The 19274-nt window shown below is 46.5% G+C and overlaps 2 long non-coding RNA genes across 3 annotated transcripts in view; both read left to right on the top strand.

The window, feature by feature from the left end:
• Nucleotides 1-6642, top strand: part of LOC140488927 (uncharacterized) — a 34067-nt gene extending 27425 nt beyond the window's left edge. For both annotated transcript variants that reach the window (XR_011963062.1, XR_011963060.1), the window contains one exon: nt 6447-6642. This is a non-coding gene — a long non-coding RNA (uncharacterized lncRNA). The remainder of the gene's footprint in view (nt 1-6446) is intronic.
• A 114-nt stretch (nt 6643-6756) lies between these two features.
• LOC140489137 (uncharacterized) lies at nt 6757-18722 on the top strand. Its single transcript, XR_011963082.1, has 3 exons — nt 6757-7018; nt 12569-12675; nt 18546-18722. It is a non-coding gene; the product is annotated as an uncharacterized lncRNA (long non-coding RNA).
• The last annotated feature ends 552 nt before the right edge of the window (nt 18723-19274 follow it).

Below are 19274 nucleotides of genomic sequence, written 5' to 3'. Positions count from 1 at the left end.
CAAATTCCAGTACCTTTTCAGGTGGAATGTTCCAGGTTCTGGCAACTGTCCATTCATCCAGAAACTGCTGAGGTCCATGTTGACTCTGGGGTTACAAAGGGCTGAGCTGAAAGATGAGATACAGTTCCTGAGCTCCCATTGCGATGCATTGGAACAGGACAGGAGGCTGAGGGCAGTGTAGGTGTGAGCAGACAGTGAAAATGACAGGGCTGCACTGAGTGTTGCTTGACTCAATGAGTGGGTTTTGGAGTTGGGTGAAAACAGAGGGAGGTGAGACAGGGAGAAGTTGAAGCTGAAACTCTGGTTTAGTTCAGGCCATTGAGAAATTCACCAATGGGAACAGCCAATTTGTAAGTGATACCTGCAGAATATTTGTTAAGTTTTTAAAATATAATGTATCAGCTTAAGTAAAGATTGGGGCTTTTGATATATAATGGAAATGTTTGAAGTGAAGGAAGGTTGAAAGCTCTTTTAAATTCTCTTAATGGGAGTAATTAGCTGAATCTAGAGAGACGTTGTGACAGGAGCCCTCAGACCCGTGGTGTGCTCCTCTTGTACAATGTGGGAAATAAGGGATACTTTCAGTGTCCCTGACGGCTATGTGTGCAGGAAGTGGGCCCACCTACAGCTACAGGGAAACTGCTTTTCAGACCTGGAGTTATGAGTGGACTCACTGTGGAGCATCTGAGAATGTTATGGACAGCACATTTAGTGAGTTCGTCACACTGCAAGGTGAGGGTTACACAGGCAGAAAGGAATGGGTGACCATCAGATCAAATAAAAGGCTCAGGAAGGCAGTGCAGGAATCCCCAATGATCATCCACTTCTCAAAAAGATACTGAATCCTGCTTGGGATTCTGTTGGGGGTAAATGTGTGGAGTGGCTTCTCGGGAAATCAGCAACAGCCAGTTTCATAATACCAAGATAGCTCTGCTGTACAGAACCGGAGGAAAGACAGTGGCAGGGCTATAGTGACAGGGGATTCAATGATCAGAGGTTCAGGCAGGCACTTCTGTGGTCACAGACATGAATCCAGGATGGTATGTTACCTCCCTGGTGCCAGCACGCGATTATCATGGAGCAGCTGCAGGACATTCTGAAGCTGGAGGGTAAAGTCAGTGGTTGTGGAACACACCGATACCAATGTCATCACTAAACAAAGGGATGAGGTGCTGAAAGCTGGATATAGGGAGATCATGGATACAGTAAAATGTAGCTCCTGAAATAAAATAATGTCAGACTTACTCATAGTGCCATGTGCTAGTGAGAGCAGGAATAAGAGGATAGATCAGATGGACGTGTGACTGGCGAAATGGTGGACCAGAGAAGAGTTTAGATTCTTCAGGCACTGGGACCGTTTCTGGGTGGGTCCTGTACCAGCCTGACCGGTTACCCCTGGGCAGAGCTGGGAGAAATCTCCTGGTGGAGGCTTTTGCCAGTCCCATTGGTGTCGTTTCAACTAGTCTAACAGGGGGATGGGAACTAAAGTGTAGGCTTAGATGGGTCAGATTCAGGACAGGCAATGGGAGGTAGAATATTAATGATGTAGTCAGCGGCTCAGAAAGCCAAAGGAAAGGAGGATTAAATGAGGATTGAATCCCTCTTCATCCATCAGTCCTGCCATCCCAGGAATTATAGTCAGCAAAATATGGAGCTGTACAGCTCTCTGACTCTAAGCGCTTGAGCAAAATGGGGGAAATCCACAATAAAAATCAAAAAGTGCTGGAGATCCTCAGCAGGTCGGGCAGCATCTGAAACGCTGACAGATGCAGGAAACATTGCAGCCTTGAAGAAGTGTTGAGATGATCACACCAGGCTCTACAATATCGATTACACGCTGAGTGCCAGAACTTGGGACTAAAATTAATAGGTGCTTGATGACCAGCATGAATACGATGGGGTTGGAAAGGTGTCATTTCGCGTCAGGACTATTCATCAGGGCTGACAAAGGGTTCCGACCCAAAACATCAACCTTCCTGCTCCTCTGATGCAGCCTGACCTGCTGCACTTCCCCAGATCCACATTGTATGGACTCTGACTTCCAGCATCTGCAGGCCATAACTATCTCCATATACCAGGACTCAGGCTTGTGACCCTCCTTTACTTTCTCAATAACCAGGATAGCTCTCCTTGGGAAAGGGGAACAAAGGTATACACAGTACTCCAGGTGTGGTCTCACCAAGGCCATTCCAGAAAGGGATCCCTGCTACTGTACACGAATCCTCTCTCTAGGAAGGTCACACATCATTTGCATTCTCCACTGCTTCCCACTCCTGCCTGCTTCCGAGAAGAGGGAATCGCCGAGAAACATGGAATCAAATGAGGTCAGAGTCTCTGGTATAAAACTGTTGAACACAATGCCCCCATCTTCTACATAACTGGCCATCAAGCGCACGTGCCTGGTGTGATAATCTAACCACTTCTTCAAGGCTGCAATGTTTCCTGCATCTGTCAGCGTTTCAGATGCTGCCAGACCTGCTGAGGATTTCCAGCACTTTCTGTTTTCTCTGTTGTGCAGTACTGAAAGGGGGGATTTGCAGTTGAGAAATTCAAATTGAACTTCATGTTCAGTTTTGATAGTTACTTGATCCGTGCCGATCTGAATATCATTGGCCTTTTCATCTGGATGGAAAGGTGTGCATTCTGCCCGTGGACGAATATTTCAAATGTCAGTGTGATTGGGGAAAAAAGTACTGAGACAGTGAAGTCCATGTTAGCGTGGGGCCTGTGGAGAGAGATTTCATTGGTTTTTGAAAGTCTAAAAAATCATGGCACGTTTCCCAGGAACAGTTAAGCCACTGGTTTTGTATGAGGACAATTAACCATGAAACCAGAAAGACAAAAGGATTCCTGCATCATGGAAAAAGCTATGAAAATGGGATTGTTGTTACGGGGTAAATTATTGATCATTGATTGTAATCCATTGGCGTTGTCAGGTCTGTTCCAACGCCGTGGGGAAACACTGGAAATGTGATGAATGCAGTGTCGGTTTCAGTTATTAAACTGGAAAAGGTGCAGAAGAAATTTCCAAGGATGATGCCAGGGCTCAGGGGTCTGAGTTACAGGGAGAGGTTGGACAAGCGAGGGCTTTTTTGTTTAGAGCAGAGGAAACCGAGGGGGAATATTTTATAGAAGTGTATATGATCATGAGAGGCGTGGGTAAGGTGAATGCACTCAGTCTTTTTCCCAGGGAACCAAGGACTGGAGGGCATCAGTTTAAGGTTAGAGGAGAAAGAATAAAAGGGAAGGTGAGGAGCAACTGTTTTACCCAGAGGGTGGTATGTATATGGAATGAGCTACCAGTGGAAGTGGTTGAGGCGGGTACACTAAAAACATGTAAAAGGCATTTGGACAAATAGATGGATAGCAAAGTTTCAGAAGCAGATGGGCCAAGTGCAGGGAAATGGGGTTAGCGTGGATGGACATTCTGATTGGCATGGGCCATTTTGGGCCAAAGGGCCTGTCTCTGCTGTAGGATGCTGTAACTAAGTGCATTTGCTATTTCTCCCCCGAACTCTGTTGGTATCCTGGGATGTATTCCATTAGTGGAAGGAGACTTGTCTACCGTTAGCGCTATTAGCTTGCCCAGCTCTAACTCTTTCTTGATAATGGTCGTTTCTAGATCCTCACCTTCCTCAGTCTCCTTGTCAATTACTGGCATGTTCTTCGTGTTCTCCACTGTGACGACTGACTGCTGTGTCCTCATCTTCCTGAACCCTGCTGGACAGGAATTACAAAGCACAAAACTCTGAGAGGTCTTCTTTGAGTCTTTATTGATGAGACATCGTAGTTACCTGGGTATTTTACGTGCAAAACGCCTTTCGGCAGCATCAGGTCCGATGTACGGCTCCCATTCTTCTACCTTTTATGATTTGTGACTTTGCATAGAGACTGTCTCTCAGGATTATCTCCACGGCAACAACAGTTAAAAACTCTAGTTCAGTTAAACTCTGTGGTTAAACCACACACCACTCCCCCCACACCCCCGTGGCTCCCTCAATTATCTGACAGGCACTTCAGTTTCAGTGGGGCTGTCTATTGGGATGCTGATGTGGATGAGCCGGGGTTGGAGTGGGGTGGACAAAGTTAAAAACCACACATCACCAGGTTATAGTCCGACAGGTTTATTTGGAAGTACAAGCTTTTTGGGGTGTGCTGTGATTTTTAACTTGATCAGGATTATCTCTCTGGTAACAGTTAAATGCTTCAACAATTAGAGAGGCCATATGTTCACCAAACAATAGGTTTCCCTCGAACAGTGTAAACTGCTATTCTGGCCCTGGGCATAGCTACTCATCACTATTTATACCCAATCCCATCAAGCTTTCAGTTGACCTTTGAAGTTTTTCTAATCTCCTAATTTCTCCTTGGTCATTGCCAATTTGTATGCCTTCTATTTCAATTTGATAGACTCCCTTATTTCCTGAGACATGGCAGCTTACTCCTTTTCCGTCAGTCCTTCCTTTTCACTGATATATACTTTTGCTGAGCACTTCGAAAAATTGCTTTGGTATTCCTCCACTGTCTGTAAACTATCGCATCGAAAAGTCTTTGCTCCCAGTCTACATTACCAACTCCTGCCTCATCCTATTGTAGTCTTCTTTGTTTTAGCACAGGATCTTCGGACTGCATTTAATCTACCCGCTTTCCATCTGTGTTCTAAATTCAACCAGATTTATCACGCGGCTTTTGTCAGATTACGAGGTGAGGCGATGTTTCCTGGGTGTTTTGGTTTTCATTATCAATGACCTTGGCTTTGTAATAAATTACAGAATAGATATTCACAACAGAGTATTCTGGACAGTGTGAATGTACCACACAGTCTATAACCATAAATCACTGTTACCCCTCAGTTTAAAATTGTAAAATCATTATCTTCTACACACTTCCTCACTATCTCAGTTTTGAATGCTATTCCACTTGACTACCCTACATTTTCCAAAAATCTCCTTTGGTGAAGTTGGTGATTTTTGGATTCAGCTTTTCAGTTATTACCGCAAGAAGATAAGTACTGGGCACAGGAGAGGCAATGCAGCCCTTCGAACCAGCTCCACCATTTAATACCATGATGATTGAGCTCACCTCGGTCTCAGCTGGATTTTCCCGCCTGCGCTCTCTCTCTCTCACCCTCTCTCTCTCTCTCTCACCCTTCAGCTCATTGCAAATTAAAAATCTGTATCTGTCCATTAAATTTGCTCATTGTCTTGGCATCCACTGCGTTTTGAATAGGGAATTCCACAGATTCATAACACATCGAGATAGGTATATTCTTCTTCATGAGAATAAAATAGAATCCCTACAGTGCAGAAGCAGGGTATTCATCCATCGAGTCCACACCAATCCTATAATTCAGACCCACCCATTCCCAGTATTTCCCATGGTTAATGGTTTAACCTGCACATGCATGGACACTGTGGTTTAGCATGGCGAATCCACCTAACCTGCACATCTTTGGACTTTGGGAAGAAGCTGGAACACCAACCAAAACCATGCACCCACTGGGAGAACGTGGAAACTCCACACAGTCACCTAAGGCTTGAATCAAACCAGGGTCTCTGAAGCTGTGAGGCAGAGGTGCTAGCCACTGAGCCACCTCTGCCTAAAACTGCTTCCCCTTATTGACCCCTCCACCCCGCAATTGACTGAATCTATTTTCCTTACGTCAGAAATTGGGTTGTCTAACCAGATGTCTCAGTAAAACCCAGTGACAAGCCATATGTCCTGTCTGTCTGAATGGGGATCCTATACATAACACCTTCCCCACACGTTTCATTCACTTTCCAGAGACAGGGCTCCAGTGACTTCATGGGGACTGCAACTCCCATAATTCCTGAGGCAGGAACCACAGGTGTATTGGGAAACCCGGCACTGTACATGTACAGAATGTGGGCAGGTTTTGGAGCATGTGTTTTGTGGTAATTAGGGGAAAGTATTTCACACTGTGATTGGCTAGAGGAGGAACGTATCTGCTTGTAGTATTGATCAGTTGGGGGGGTTAAAGTGTCACTACACCCTCGTGGGACTACTCTCCATCCCCAGTTCGTTGTAATGCTGGGAATAATCTAAAGGGAAACAAGGAAGAATCTGACCCATTCTCCCAGACTGAAGGTTCCTCTTCTGTCCAGGATCTGCCACCTCCCTTTCTGTTTCCTTTTGTTTCATTCTGCTCTTACATTATTGACTTGCAGCAACTGAAGGGAAAGGAAGTGAACCCAGAAAGGGTGCAGAGTCTAACCAGGGACGGGAAGTGGTGGCATGGATCTGTTTATCAGTAACTCCATGAGAATGAGGAGGGTGTACATTAGGGGCAGCAGAGTCAGAATGGTGGGAGAGAGTAAGTGGGCTGGAGGGTAACAGCTTTGGGGGAAGAAAGGGGAAAAAGATATTCCAGAGAAACTAGAATAGTCTGTTCTGAATTTCTAATCTGTGCATATTCCTTTACACAGGGTGCTAGATGGTGTAGATTTGCAGGCTGAAATCTCAAAATCATGTGCCGATCGTGATAAAGTTAACCAACATTTGAAGAACCAAAGATGGAGAATCACTCGGCCAAAATCCTGCAACACTCTCCCTCCCAGCATTGTCGGTCTATCTGCACCAAATGGACTGTGAATGGTTCAAGACAGCAGCTCACTACCATCTTCTCAATGGGAACGAGAGATGGGGAATAAATGCTGGCTGAGACAGTGATGCCCATATCCTGGAAACGGTTTCTATCTCGAGTTGCTGATTCCCAGTTGATGTTACTGCAGGATGATGAGGGATGCTGAGTGTGTCCTCCAGGAAGAGCACCATCACATTACCCCTGCCTATACCCAGTAATAACACAGCAACATCGCTGGTATAAAAGGCAGTGAAGCCCAAGGATGACTGAAATATAGTTCATTGTGGTAAAGTCATGAAAGAGGATTGGAACAGAGCAGGAACAGGAGACTGAGCTGGATGGTCAGCTGTTTCCCATTGAATGGTGGAGCCAGATTCAAAGGTCGAATGGCCTTCTCCTGCTGCTATCTCCCAGGTATGTATATAGCCATGGATCCCGGGTAGGAAGAAGTAGTCAGGGCAGGAATTCTGCAGGAGATTGCACTTCCACCTCAGTTTTCAGTGAGGGATGGTTTGATGGATTTTTTTAACATTTATCTTTAACGCAAGGTTTGTGAATTTGTTTTTTTTAAAGTACAAGTTCATTCCACAATAAATAAAACTTAAAGAATCGAAACTATCTGCATATAACAGTTTTTAAAATTTCAAATGCCCTTTAAACAAAATCCTGTCTACTCCCGGACCCCATCACTTTTCAGTTACTCAAACTCCAGGGAAATATTCCTTCCCTCTCTGAACCTTTGGATTGATTTAACTATTTTCAGTTCTCGTTCTGTGAGCTGTGAAGCATTTTTCTCCCATTTCTCCTACCCAGAAGTGTTATCTCACCCAGCTGAGCAACCTTCCCACCATCAACATCATTATTCCATTATTTTGCTTTTTGTTAACGTATAATCACCAGCAGTAGCACACCAGTGTCATCAGTTGAATATTTACAAACAAAGCCCATTATGGGCAAAGCAAACCATTCCAAGTGACACAGTGGGAAGGGGCTAAATCAAAGTAGAGTTGGGGGTGAGGGGGTGGCGGTGGTGGTGAAGATAAAGCACTGTATCCTCTGCGGTGCCCACCTCTATCTGATGGCATAGAGAGCATTGATACACACCACATGCTCCTCCTCCAAGGAGACCCTGAGAATATTCTTTATCCTCAATCATAGAATATAATCCCTACAGTGTGGAAGGAGAGCATTGGTCCATCAAATCCCACCAACCATCCCTGTAACACTGCATTTCCCATGGCTGATCCACTTAGTCTGCAAATTCTGAACACTGTGGACAATTTATGACGACCGATCCACCTAACCTGCATATCTTTGAATTGTGGGAGAAAACCAGCGCACATGGAGGGGACCCACACTATTATGGGGAGAATGTGGATACCCCACATAGGCCGTTGACCAAGGCTGGACTCCAACCTTTTACCTGGTGCTGTGAGACAGCAGTGCTATGATCACAATTTAAATCAACACAGATGAACCCTGCTCCTTGTCACATTGCTGTTTGTGGTGACCTACTGCCCAGAGAGGCATCCTGAGGTTCAGAAAGTGGCAATATAAATTCAGTCAACTCCAGCCTAGTTAATGTGGTTAACAACAACAACATCAATACTCCAGCAGTGTCATCATGTACAAGGTCCACTCCTGACTCTGATGGACAGTAACTGCAGAATCAGAGTCCTGCAGTGATGTGTGAACTCTACACCATACGGAGCAGGGGGATGACCACTTCCCTGTGTGCACTCACTGGTCTCTCAGTCGTGTTGAGTCTCAGCACATCCCTTGTCACACAGAGATTGAAACAGCTCCTACCCAGTGTGAACCCGCTGGTGTCTTGGGTCAGGATGAATCACTGAATCCCCTCTCCCACACTGACCATCTGAATTGCCTCTCCCCTGTGTGGGCTCACTGGGGTCTCAGGGGGTCAGGATGAATCACTGAATCCCCTCTCCCACCCTGACCATCTGATTGGCCTCTCCCCTGTGTGGGCTCACTGGGGTCTCAGGGGGTCAGGATGAATCACTGAATCCCCTCTCACACACTGACCATCTGATTCGCCTCTCCCCTGTGTGGGCTCACTGGGGTCTCAGGGGGTCAGGATGAATCACTGAATCCCCTCTCCCACCCTGACCATCTGAATGTCCTCTCCCCCTGTGTGGGCTCACTGGGATCTCAGGGGGTCAGGATGACTCACTGAATCCCTTCTCACACCCTGACCATCTGATTGGCCTCTCCCCTGTGTGGGCTCACTGGGGTCTCAGGGAGTCAGGATGAATCACTGAATCCCCTCTCCCACCCTGACCATCTGATTGGCCTCTCCCCTGTGTGGGCTCACTGGGGTCTCAGGGAGTCAGGATGAATCACTGAATCCCCTCTCCCACCCTGACCATCTGATTGGCCTCTCCCCTGTGTGGGCTCACTGGGGTCTCAGGGAGTCAGGATGACTCACTGAATCCCCTCTCACACACTGACCATCTGATTGGCCTCTCCCCTGTGTGGGCTCACTGGGGTCTCAGGGGGCAGGATGAATCACTGAATCCCTTCTCACACACTGACCATCTGAATGGCCTCTCCCCCAATGTGGGCTCACTGGGGTCTCAGCAGGTGGTGCATTTGAGTGAATCTCTCCCCACATTGGGAGCAAGTGAATGGTCATTCTCCAGAGTGAGCTCGCTGGTGTTTCAGCAGATCAGAGGACTGAGTGAATCCTTTCCCACACATGGAGCAGGTGAAGGATCTAAATCCATTGTGCCCCCTCTGGTGCCTCAGTAGATTGTAAGATTGAGTAAATCCCTTCCCATACATGAGGCAGGTGAACAGCCTCTCCCCAGTGTGACTGTGTCAGTGAGTGTCCCACTGGGAGGGGTAAGTAAATTTCTTCCCACAGTCCCCACATTTACACAGCTTCGCCCTGGTCCCGTTACATTGGTGTCTTCCCAGATCACATGACCGGTTAAATATTTGACCAGCTGCCTAACATGGGAATGATTTCTCTGAGCTAGGAATGCTGCTTTCCCCTTTTCATATTACTGATAAGGATCAGGACCTGCAGAATTGGACGACTCTGCAGTTGATGCGATGTTAAAGCTGAGTTTTCCATCTGAGAACTCTCTCTCTCTGTGAAACAAGTTTTTCCCTATTATTACTACAACTGCCAACACCAGCTCTCCCTTCAGCTCTCCTGAATTTCTAAATTTGGACTAATGCAAAGGCCTCAGTAATGTGCTTTTCTCTCACTTGTTTCTGAAAGTAAATTGGAACCATTTTGAATAAATTTATACACTTTACCAGCAGAACTCATGCCTACTCTGTCATTTACAATTTGTAACCTCTGGGAAATTTGTTACCACCTTCGATGACCGTTATAACGCTCTGCCCACTTCTCTGGAGCCAGGATAAGTCAATTCTAACAATTACCAATAGATTGGATCTGAACAGAATGTCCCCACAACAGTAGGCACTCTGACACTCAGTGCCCATCATTTAAGTTCTTTTTCTTAAAACCCCACATGTGCCTGGCAATCTGGCAATAAAATTGAAGATATTTTATACAGTAGCCTTTCAGTCTCAATTGCCAGTTCCAATCCTTGAAGCAGCCAGTAACACGCCATAGTGACTTGAATTCTAACAGCAGCATCGCCTTGGCAGAAGAGATTGAGGAGAATGAAGCTGTCTTCTCTGGACTATCTAAACATGGAACACTTCAAATGAACAAACATCTTAAAGAGATCAATATGCTAGATACAGCAAGGGTGTGTGCCCTGGCTGGTGTGTCTGGAATGAAATAAGCACTAACTGTGGTATCTTTACCCAGCATCCCCTTTAGCTGCACAAATGTTTAACATTTATTTGCTGCTCTAATTCCACTCTCTTGATCACTCCCCTTTGTAACTTCTGTAATGTTGACAGCTGTGCAAATTGGTAACATTTGATTCAATCCATCCCAAAACCTCTCTGTATCTGTGTCTCACTTTTGTTCACTGAGACCCTCATTCAATCTGACCTCTTTACAAACCCTGCCCTGATATTTCCTTAGAGGGCTCAGAATGAAATGTTCACAGAATTGTTAATGCGGAAAGTAGGCTGCTTAACTCATCAGCTCTCCAAAGGTAAGAGGGCTGACAGGTAAATAAGAGGGGTGTGTGGGGTTGGTCGGATGGGAACTCGGAAGGCAGTAGGTCGATGTCGATGGGAGGGAATGATGAGAGGTTGGAGTGGATAATTGGGAAGGAAGATGGACAGGTGGGACAGTTCAAGAGGCCAGTGTCGAGTTGGAGGGTTGGATCTGAGAGAAGGTGGGGGGGGGAGGGGAGATGAGCAAACCTTGATGCTGTGTGGTTGAAGGGTTAATGTGGAAGATAAGGTGTTATTCTTCCAGGCGTCGGGTGGCTGGGATTTGGCGATGGAGGCAGCCCAGAACCTGCATGTCCTTGGTGGAGTGGGGGAGGGCGTTGAAGTGGTCGTTGAGAGGGTGGTGGAGTTGTTTGGTGCATGTGTTCCAGAAATGTTCTCTGAATCAAGTTGGCATCCTGATTCCCCAATGTAGAGGAGACCACATCGAGAGCAAAGGATAAAATAGGTGAGGTATCTGGACGTGCAGGGAAATCTCTGCTGGATGTGGGAGGATCCTTTGGTGCCGTGATTTGCCGTGAAGGGAAGGTGTGGGCACAGGTTTTACACCTCTTGAATCAAAGGTGATGGGAGTGGAGGGTGGGTTGGTGGGGAGCATGGATCCAATGAGGGAGTCCCAGAGGAAATGGTCTTTGTGGAATGCTGAAAGGGGTGGGAAGGGAAATATATCTCTGATGGTGCGGTCTGATCGAAGGTGGTGGAACTGACAGAGGATGATCTGGGTGGAAGGTGAGGACTGGGGGTTCAATCCTTGTTGCGTTGGAGGTGTGGGGTTCAAGAGTAGAGGTGCAGGAAGAGGAGGAGATACACTGGAGAGCATTGTTGACCACATGGCAGGGGAAATTGTGAATCCTTGAAAGAGGAGGCAATTTGGTATGTTCTGGAGTGTTCTGCCAGCTTGCATCAAGTTTCACTGGAACACTGCAGTAAGCTTGAGACAGAGATTTTGGCCAGGGAACAGTCTTGTGTGTGAAAGAGCTGGTAACTGGAAGCTCAGGGTCTTTTTTGCAGCAGGACTTAGATAATCAGCCACCATTTCCACCACCGCCACTGAGATGCTGCCAGACACAGGTTCCTGTCCCCTCCATTAACAGCTATGCACCCTCCCAGCAAGATCGTAATCCACTCCTTTGTCTTTCCAAATGTTCTGGTCTCTCTTTGCACTCCATCTCAACCTATTATTTACTCTTTATCCCCTATCTCCTGCAGTCCAAAGATATGCCAGTTCGGTAAATTGGCCAAGCTACATTTCCCGTAGCGTTCTGGGGTGCATAGTTTAGGTGCATGAGTCAGGGGAAATGTAGAGTAATAGGGTCGGGGAATGGGTTTGGGTGGGATAATCATCGGAGGGTGGTTGTGAGCGTGTTGGGCCGATGGCCCTGTTTCCACACGGTGGCTGGGAAAATTTAGAATTCCTACAATCGGATCTAAGGAAGGGTCACAGGTACCGGAATGACCCTTGGTGTGTGAAGGAGATGGAAACGGGAAAGGGGAAGTGGCAGCGGAAACCGAATGAAATGTATCAGTTTAGACTGGGAGGGGTTTAATTACACTCTGTACAGGTCGCTAGTCCTGAATTAGAAACTCCTGCTCCCACGTTTGCAGCAAATGGGAAAATGTCTGCGGCCCTCAGGCAGTGATAGGTCCTGGGTTATAGCCGCCATCTTTATTGGGGGCAAGGTACAGCGAGGCGCATGGACATGTCCTCTTCCTGGGTGGGGGTGGGGCGATTTGAAGAGGAGCATTTACACATCAGACACATACCAAGGAAATATTTGTCTTTAATATTCATCTTGAACTGACTGTGAGCTTTGTCTTGTGATTTTTTTTAATCAGATATTAATTAAGAATAATTGAGACCGGGATCTCAACAGCATGTTTCTACAGTCAGCAGAGTCATCAGGATCTGAATATCATTGGCATTTAACTGTGGAACGAGAAAGGTTTGTCTGTTCTGTCTGTCGAAAAGTAGCTCATACGTTTAGGTAAAAACAATGTCCTGTGGCCCAACATTTCAACTCCCCTCCCACTCAGCAATGACATGGAGGTCCTGGGCCTCCTTCACCACCGCTCCCTCACCACCCGACGCCTGGAGGAAGAACGCCTCATCTTCCGCCTTTGAACACTTAAACCACAGGGCATCAATGTAGACTTCACCAGTTTCCTCATTTCGCCTTCCCCCACCTCACCCCAGTTCCAAACTTCCAGCTCAGCACTGTCCCCATGACTTGTCCTACCTGCCTATCTTCCTTTCCACCTATCCACTCCACGCTCCTCTCTGACCCATTACCTTCAGCATCACCCCAATCACCTATTGTACTCTTTCCTACGTTCTCCCCACCCCCACCCTCCTCTCATTTATCTCTCCACACTGCAGGCACCCTGTCTCTATTCCTGATGAAGGGCTTTTGCCCGAAACGTCGATTTTACTCCTCCTCGGATGCTGCCTGAACTGCTGTGCTTTTCCAGAACCACCCTATTCCAGACTCTCATATTTTTGTCAAACAAATAGCAGAAAAATGTACAAATTCATGGTTGGATCACCTTTGGGGTATGTGCTCTGTTCTGGGCCGTGCAGCCCGGGAAGGAGATATTGGCCTGAGAGGGAACATAGATTTATCCAAACTACACCTCGACTCTTTGCAGGAACTGTGATGTTTCGACCCAGTCAACCACTTCATGATTTTAACCTGTGAACTCCTTGTTTTCAATTCCCTGTAAATTTCCCATTAAAATTTCTTTTGGACTCAAATTCCAGTAACCTTTTCACGTGGAATTTTCCAGATTCTGACAATTATCTGTTCATCCAGAAATTGCTGAATGCCATGTTGACGCTGAGTGCTGCTTGGCTCAATGAGAATGTTTTGGAGTTGGGTGAAAACAGTGGGAGATGCGACAGGGAGAAGGTGACGCTGAAACTCAGTTTTAGTTCAGGCCATTCAGAATTTCACATGGTCCCAATGGGAACAGCCAATTTGTAAGCGATACTGCGGAGTATTTGTTAACAGTTTTTAAAGTACAATATATCAGCTTAAGTAAAGATTGGGGCTATTGATTATAATGGACACGTTTGAAGTGAAGGAAGGTTGAAAGCTCTTTAAAATTCTCTTAATGGGAGTAACTAGCTGAATCTAGAGAGACATTGAGACAGGAACCTTCACACCCGTGGTGGGCTCCTCTTGTACAATGTGGGAAATAAGGGACGCTTCCAGTGTCCCTGACGGCTATGTGTGTAGGAAGTGTGTCCATCTGCGCTTCTGGGAAACTGCTTTTCAGACCTGGAGCTGTGAGTGGACTCACTGTGGACCATCTATGATACTGAGAATATTATGGAGAGCACGTTTAGTGAGTTCATCACACTGCAGGTGAGGGTTACACAGGCACAAAGGGAATGGGTGACCATCACATCAAGTTAAAGGCTCAGCAAGGGAGTGCAGCAGTCCCCATTGATCATCCCCTTCTCAAACAGATACTGTATACCGGTTGGAATTCTGTTGGGCGTTAATGGGTGGGGTGGCCTCTTGGGGAAATCAGCAACAGCCAGGGTCATGACACCACAGATAGCTCTGCTGCACCGAACAGGAGGAAAGACAGTTGCAGGGCTATAGTGACATGGGATCAATGGTCAGAGTAAGGGCAGGTACTTCTGTGGCCACAGACATGAATCAAGGATGGTATGTTACCTTCCTGGTGCTCGGATCTGTAATATCATTGAGTGGCTACAGTGAGTTCTGTACCTGGAGGGTAAATAACCAATGGTTGTGGAACACACAGATAACAACGACATCGCGAAACAAAGGGATGAGGGCCTGAAATATGTATAAAGGAAAATCAGATATATTAAAATGAAAAGTAAGAATGTCAGAATTACACCCAGTGCCATGTGCTAGTGAGAGTAGGAACAAGAGGATAGATAAGCTGGCTGTGTGGCTGGAGAAATGGTGTACCACAGAAGGGTTTAGATGTTCCAGGCACTGCGACCATTTCTGGGCTAAGTGAGACTTGTACCAGCCTGACTGGTTACCCCTGGGCAGGGCTGGGAGAAATCTACTGGTGGGGTGATTACCAGTTCCATTGGTGAGATTGTAACTAGTCTGGCAGGGGGTTGGGAGCTAAAGAGTGGCTTAGATGGGCCAGATTCAGGTCAGGGGATGGGAGAAAGAGTCTTTGTGATGCAGGCAACAGCTCAGAAAGACAAAGGAAAGGAGAATTAAACGAGGATTGAGTCCTCTTCATCCATCAGTCCTGCCATCCCAGGGGTGAGAGTAAAAAAAATATGAAGCCTTTTAAATGTCTATGACTCTAAGTGCCTCAGCAAAATCGTGGAAATCTGAAATAAAAACAAACAAAAAAATTGCTGGAGATCCTCAGCAGGTCTGGCAGCATCTGAAACAGTGACAGTTGCAGGAAACAATGCAGTTTTGAAGACGTTGTATAATGCCATCCCACAACGTCCACTACGCCAGGCAAAATGTCCTCAGCCCGTCCTTATGGGTCACATGTTTCAATACTGGCAGCACCCTTATAAATCTTTTCTGGACTTTTTCAGGTTTCCCAACATCTTTCCTATAGCAGGGATACTAGAATGTAAAGCAGTCTGGGCATTCCAGAAGTGGCTGAGCCAATAAACTGTACAACCGAACCATGATTTCCCAACTCCTAGACTCAATGCACTGCCCAATAACAGCTAGCACAGCAAACACCACCTTCACCGACCTGTCTACCTTCAGCCCCACTTTCAAGGAACTATCAAACCACTCTGCACAGTGTATTTGTTCGTCAACACTTCCCAGGAACTTGTTATTATGGGGCTGAGTCCTATCTTCCTGAAATCAGGGAGACTAGATTTGAATGTGGTATTCTAAAACTGGCCTCACCAATGCCCTGTACAGCCACAACGTGACCTCCTGACTCTTATACTCAGTGACAGAATCCATACAGTGTGGAAGTAGCCCATTCAGCCCATGAGACCTTACCAACCATCGGAATAGCATCCCACCTGAACCATGTGACCCAGCATTACCCACAGTTAATCCACCTAACCTGCACGCCTTTGGATTTTTTGAGGAAACCAGAGCGCCCAGAGGATGCCCGTGCAAACACACAGAGGGATAATGTGCAAACACGACAGACTGGAATCGAACCCAGGTCCCCTTATTGATGAGTGCACTGACCCATAAAGGTCAGCGTCCCAAATGCAGTCTTCAGCACCCAGTCTCCCTGAAACTTGACTTTCCAGGAACTATGCAGTTCTGAGCTCTTCAGAGGGATTGAAAGTGAGGAGGAGAAAACAGGAACAGGGTTGAGTTGTCGATCTCTAAAATAACTCTCTGTTCCCCTCTCTCGGTTTCCCTCCCCCTCTGTTCCACTCCCCATTCTCTGATTCTCCCCTGCCTCTGCCTGTCCTCCCCTGCCCCCATCTCTGTCCTCACCTGTGCGACCACTCTCAATCCCCACATTCTCTCTTTCCCCCCACCCTCAGCCCACACTCTCTGCCTACTCTCCCCTCCCTCTCACCTAGTTCTGTATACCCCAACCACAGGTCAAGGACCTTGTCTATTTGCCCTACCCATGACCGGCTGATTTTATAAATCTCTATCAGGTCACCCCTCAGCCTCCGACCTGCAGGGAAAACACCCTATCCAACGCTGGCAACATCCTTGTAATTCTTTTCTGACCCCTTTCAAGTTTGAGAACATCCTTCCGATAAGAAGGAGACCAGAATTGCTGGAATATTTCAAAAGTTGCCTAATCAATGTCCTGTACAGCCACAGTATGACATCCCAACACCTATACTACATTCTCTGACCAATAAAGGAAAGCATACCAACTACCTTCTTCACTATCCTATCCACCTGTGACTCTACTTTTGAGGAACTATAAACCTGCACTCCAAGGTCTCTTTGTTTCGCAACACTCCCTAGGAGGTTACTATTAACTGCAAAAGTCCTGCTCAGGTTTGCTTTCCTAAAATGCAGCATCTCACATTTTTGTAAACTGAACGCCTCAGCCCATTCGCCCATCTGATCCAGATCCCATTGTACTCTGAGGTAATCTTTTTCACTGTCCACTACACTGCCAATTTTGGTGTCATCTGCAAACATGCTAACATTACATCTTATGTTCTCATCCAAATCATTGATATAAATGGCAAACAGTAGTGGATTCAGCACCGATCTTTGTGACATTCCATTGGTCACAGGCCTCCAGCCTGAAAAGCATCACTCTACCACCACTCTCTGTCTTCGACCTTTGAACCAGTTCTATATTCAAATGGCTAGTTCTCCCAGTATCCCATGAGATCTAACCTTGCGAACCAATCTCCCATGAGGAACCTTGTCGAACGCCTTACTGAAGTCCATGAAGATCATGTGCACCGCTCTGCCCTCATCAATCCGCTTTGTCACTTCTTCAGTAAACTCAGTCCAGTTCATGAGTCATGATTTCCCCCGCACAAGGCTGTTATTGATATCCAGGACTTAACTCTGTACATTGGGGTCTGCGTCGCCCAGTTATAGGATTTAATATTCTGGATAACGTTCACGTACACCAGCTTTGTGTTTGTGACTGCGTATTGAGTCTTGTTAATAACACCAACACAGGTGAGTTCCTTTTGAAAGGCAGTCCCTATATCCCTACCCCCTCCCAACTGCTCTGTCTCCTCCATCCCCACCATAGACAGTAAGTACGAGGAGCTCATGGAGTTTCCATGTGAGTGAGCTTGTGAAAATCTTCCTTTCTTTCCACGAGCCCACCATGAAATGGTGGTAGTGTCCTTACCTCTGGACCCAGAGAATCGGGTTCAGAGTTTGGTAACAGCGGCTTTGAAGAGGCTGATTGGAAAACATGCCCAAGCCACCAGGCCATACTGTCTCCCAGCTGTCCCTGCCTGAGTCTCCAAACAGAACCTTCCTGTAGTTTCTCTCCTGTCAGACTCTCCCATTACTCAGTTTGTCCAGTATCCCCTCCTGCTGCTGCACTGATCCTGTCCCTCACTGACCTGTCCATCCTCCAGTGTCCTCCACATTCATTCATTGTTTACAATCCCATTGTCCCAGTCCTCCAGCCCCACCCCCTCCACTCTATTGAGCAGCAGCTGATAACAATCCTCCAGGCTCCTGTGAGATCGAGAGCATGTTCCGTAGGAAGGGAGATCAGTGCACGGGCGCAGTGCTGGCCAGTTGTTGGCGTATGTGCAGGGCGGGTCAGTGCCAGGGAGGGAGGCTGTGGATGTGTGGGATTAATCTGTCATTGCCAGCTCCCTTCCTTATTTCCTCTGAGAACCCGACCCAGGGGAATAGCCCTTTGCGTGGTATCCTGACGAGTGGCCAAAAAATCAATGGGGGAGCATTTTGCAGCAAGGTATCAGAACTCTTATGAATAGTCAGGATTGTTATGGAAAATGACAAGGATGGGCCTCCAATTGGAGTTCTAATTTGTTTAATTTTAGTTCAACCAGATATGATTTGGCCAGTGTGTGCAGAATGGTTCTCATCAGAGAATGGGGGTTCTGGGAGATGGGGGGAGGATTCACCAACACCCTGGAGGCTCCAAATCAAACTCATTGATTTGGTTCTTATTCTGCAGACAGCAGCTCGGAAACTGAATTCAAGGCGAGGAGAGAGATTGTGAGAACTGGGTGTGGAGGAAAGGAGGGATGAGATTGGTTTGGATTTCAGTTAACAAGAGAGAGAAATTGTGAGACTGAGATTTAAAGCTTTGGGGGAACAAGGAAACTACAATTTAATACTATCATTGTTCTATAAAGTTCCATCCTGTATTAACAATGGTGACTTGTTTTTTTCTGTTGTAGGGTACGGAAAGGGTGGATTTGCAGATGAGAAATTCAAATTGAACTTCATATTCAGATCTGATAGTTACTTGATCCGATCTGATCTGAATATCATTGGCCTTTTCATCTGGAAGGAAAGGTGTGCATTCTGTCCGTGGGCGAATATTTCAAATGTCAGTGTGACTGGAAAAAGTACTGAGACACAGCCAAGTACATGTTAACGTGCTTTGAGGCTTTGAATGGAGGCTGGTTGTCAGTGTTATCTCCGTGGCAACGGCAGTTTAAAAAGTCTAGTTCAATTCAGCACTTTATATTTAAACAACACACCCCTCCCCGACACCTCCGTGGCTCCGTCAAGTACTTGACAGGTGTTTCAGTTTCGGTGGGGTTGTCTGTCAGGATTCTCATGTGGAGGAGCCGGTGATGGAATGGGGTGGACAAAGTTAAACATCACACCACACTAGGTTATAGTCCATCAGGTTTATTAGGAAGCACTAGCTTTCCAAGCACGATGTAATTTTTAACTTTATCAGGTTCATCTCTATGCTGACAGACTTCTTCAGATAAGTACTTCAACAATTAATTAGGCCATATGTTCCCCACGCAATAGGTTTCCTCGAGCAGTGTAAACTGCTATTCTTGCCCTGGGGATAGCTGCTCATTTGTAGACCCAGTCAAAATCTCATCAAGCTTTTTGTTGATCTTTAAAGTTGTTCTAATCTCCTAGTTTCTCCTTGGTCTTTGCCAATT

This window comes from Chiloscyllium punctatum, chromosome 18, assembly GCF_047496795.1.
Source record: "Chiloscyllium punctatum isolate Juve2018m chromosome 18, sChiPun1.3, whole genome shotgun sequence".
Taxonomy (NCBI): Eukaryota; Metazoa; Chordata; class Chondrichthyes; order Orectolobiformes; family Hemiscylliidae; genus Chiloscyllium; species Chiloscyllium punctatum.
Note: the sequence above shows the minus strand (reverse complement) of the source record. Positions and strands in the feature narration are given on the sequence as shown.